Here is a 3,991-nt window from a genome sequence, read left to right as displayed (position 1 = left end):
ATGACATTCCACCACAAAAGAAGTGAAAATGGCCGTCCTTGCCTTAAGGGATGATAGTATCTTGTGAAATTCCTTTTCCTGGCTCATCCTGGCTCAAAAAGCTCCCCCACTGAGCACCTTGTGACCCTCACTCCTGCCCGCCAGAGAACAACCCCCCTTTGACTGTAATTTTCCTTTACCTACCCAAATCCTATAAAACGGCCCACCCTTATCTCCCTTGGCTGACCCTCTTTTCGGACTCAGCCCGCCCGCACCCAGGTGAAATAAACAGCCATGTTGCTCACACAAAGCCTGTTTGGTGGTCTCTTCACACGGACGTGCATGACAAAAGTGAATTTATTATCGCAGAAAGAAAAGTAATTTTTGTAAATTTAGTGTAGCCTAAGTGTGCAGTGTTTATAAAGTCTACAATGAGGTACAGAAATGTCCTAGGCCTTCACATTCACTCACCACACACTCAGTGACTCACCCAGAGCAGTTTCCTGTCCTGCAAGCTGCATTCATGGACAGTGCTCTACACAGAAGTACCCTTTTTTATCTTTTATGTTATATTTTTGCTGTACCTTTGTTAAGTCTTTACATGTATTTAGATACACAGGTGCTTACCTTTGTGTTACAATTACCTACAGTATTCAGTATAGTAACAAGCTGTACAGGTTTGCAGCCCAGGAGTAATAGGCTATATCACATAGCCTAGGGGTATAGTAGGCTGTATGTACCATTTAGGTTTGTGTAAGTACATTTCATGATGTTCATACAATAAAATCACCTGAAGACATATTTTCAGAACTTATTCCTTTTGTTAAGCAGTGCATGACTGTGGTTACTTATACTTCAGATTTCCTCTCAGTGAATTGTTTGTTCCTATGCAATAACTATATTTATCCTGGGTTTTCTATCTTTTTCCTACTTTAAAGGGTTTTTTTTTTTTTTTTTTTTTTTTTGGTTAATTTTCTAACAATTATTCCCTATCTGTCTTAAATGTTGCAAGTGTTTTTTTTTTTCAAAATGTCATGTCTCTACAGTTGCCTTTATTGCGTACATATTCCTTAAGTTATATGTAACCAAATCCAGTATTTTTTCATAAAGCAAAAAGGAACACTTTTGATATTAATCAGTAGGTTTTGTACAAATTAACTATGAAACATTATTTTTGTCTGCATAATTGGGACTTATGTATATAAAAGGAGCATAATTAGTGAATGAGAAGTATTTTGTGGAACTCTAAGTATTTTCAATACCATAAACGCTGCCTTTGGAAAGATTCAAACATATTGCCCTTCACATTTTTGAAAAAAGATTGATACCTATGCTCATTACACTTTTTTTTTCATTCTCAGTCATTTTGCTAGAAGCATGGAAGTTGAAATCATATTTTCCTGATCTTATTTTTATGTCTGATTCTGAAGTGAGAAATAGCACTCTTGAAACTTCACATCACATTTTATCTTATATTGTGAAAAGTTGAATTGATATCAACTAGAAAAAAATTTGTATTATTTCCTTGCAGCAAATTACCTTTCCCCACAAAGATTCTGATCCAAGATGACCCACTGCGTGGTATGCTGTGTTATAAGAGCAATGTCCCTGTAATTTGAAGAATAACATGGAGACTCATTTTTTATCTTAAAAAAGAAGCTTCATAAGCACTGTTGATACATACCTTAGAGAGAGACAGAAAGGAATTAGATAGGTAATAAAGAAAGTTGCTTAGTTTTTCTTTTCAAAATATTGTGGGGAAAACAAACAAACAAACAAACCTTCCTTCCCTAAGCAGACAGCAGCCCTAAGTTATGGTAAATTTGAGGGAAGAAAACAAAAGAGAGGGGCAGATACTATGTAGTCTTTAGGATTTTGTCAATATGCTATAGAAATTATTACTGTAAGATACTGTTCATAAATATGCTTCTTACATATCTGAAATGTGCTGTTATTCATTTTGTATTTGCAGCACAAACAATTCAAGGCACTAACTGGCAACACCCACTTCAGCCCTAACCTCACTCTGCATTGCACAGGAGAATCACGTTTGTCCAGTGCTTAGGAGAGGTATAACAGGGAACAAATGAAAGCAAAGCCTGCAGCCAACAGCCTGAGTTCCATGATAACAAAATACTAAAAATAAGAGAATTTGAGGTTGAATTAACTTCTGTCATTTTAGTGTACTTAAAACTATAACATATATTAAACGTATTTGATAAATTGTATAAATTGAGCTATTATATCCCAATAGATTTGAAAGCATTCTCAGACTGTCTCATAATAAATATGATCATTGGTATTACATCGATTTGGATCTTGCTCTACAAATGAAGCCTGAGGCAAACAGCGAGTGTTTACCCAACATCCACTTGTGTGCCTTTATGTTTCCTAGCTTCCTTTCGCTAAGCTTGAGTCTGTATTACTCATCTATCTAGTCATAACGATACATGTTTATTCTAGGCCAAAATTTCTCCTTTCTCTCTTTCTCAGATATGAGTGACTTTAGAACTCTCATTTCCCAGAGATAGGAGCTACAAGATTATAGACAGCTGATTGATCTGCTTTAGATTGTGTGTGGGTGAAGAATAAATGCTTGTTTTGTTAAGTCCTTAAAATTTTGGAGCTGTCTGTTGTGGGAGCTATCACTAGCTACACTGACTAATTCTACAAACATCACAAGTATCAAATGCTTAATGATACATTTTTCTGTTATTGTCAACAATCTTCATATTCGGTTATATCTTATCAACATCAACAAGAAAATGACCCAATCAATTTATAATCCTTGCAGATTTTTTTTCAATGTGGAACTTACACCTCATTGGAATAGAGTCCACTCAATTCTAACAATACTCAACCAGGTTATCCCTAAAGTATTGAGGATGAGAAGTAGAGAAACAGGACATAAAAGATAGGGAAGGAAAATACAGCTGAGAACAAAAATTGGCCAAAAAAAATGTGAAAGGCAACAGAACCAGTACTAAGTTATACACTAATAGTAAGAGAGGAGAAAGTTTTACAGTGTATAGCGTCCTTAATTATATAGGATTATTTTGGGAGGAAGACAGAATGATTGTTGATGAAATCTGAAGACAATCACAAGTAAAATATTGAGTTCATCATTTATCTTTAAAAGTAATGAGACTCTTTCTATCCAAAATTATGCACAGATTTGTTTAAATATTGCAAAGATTTTACTAATATGTTGAGATTTTCCTCAAACTTTGATGGACAAGTAAGATTGGACCATGTTGATCCTATGGCTCAACACATGACCTCTGGAGGTTCTCATGCCCCAGTTTTGGAAACATGACTACTTGACAAAATGTCAGAGGGAAGTAAATCTAAAGTAGAAATGAATAATGATCATTGTACTTAGCAATTTAATGAATACTCTATTTGTACCAACTATGTATTATTTAGATAAGATCATTCAAGAGACAAACTCACAACAGCTAAGATGTATGATAAAATAATTAAATAGCTACTTAGACAAAGTATGTATGTAAAAATTAAAATGTCAATACAAGCTTGAAATGTTACACTCAATGATAGATGGGGAGAAAATAGGGGACTATGAATGGTGACACGGAGAACCAAGGACAACAAATTTGGAGATAACTTTTGACTGTTCATGGAAAGCCAGATTATTGAAACATCAATTTGGATAGAAAAAAAAATCTGTTTTACAAATTATAGTTTTTAACTGAATTCCTTTCTTTAAAACCAAGTAAAATACCTTACATGTAGGTAGCACTGGAAACATATTTGAATGAATAAATAAATTAACTATAATACATGGAAGAGGCATTTAAAAATGAAAGACTAATTTTATTTTAATAGAACAATAACTTGTATATGTATGCCGACTATTGAGGCAATTTACCTTTCTGATACCTTTAAAGATGAAACAAAATTAACCAGCACGTCAAAAAATAAATACCATTTTTGCATTTTAATGTGTTTCGGTGATAATACTTATTTATAGTAAGGAAGACTCAAAACTAAT

The sequence above is a fragment of the Rhinopithecus bieti genome, unplaced genomic scaffold (genome assembly GCF_001698545.2).
Source record: "Rhinopithecus bieti isolate Rb0 unplaced genomic scaffold, ASM169854v2 scaffold_18644, whole genome shotgun sequence".
Classification (NCBI taxonomy): Eukaryota; Metazoa; Chordata; class Mammalia; order Primates; family Cercopithecidae; genus Rhinopithecus; species Rhinopithecus bieti.
This window is presented reverse-complemented; position numbering follows the sequence as displayed.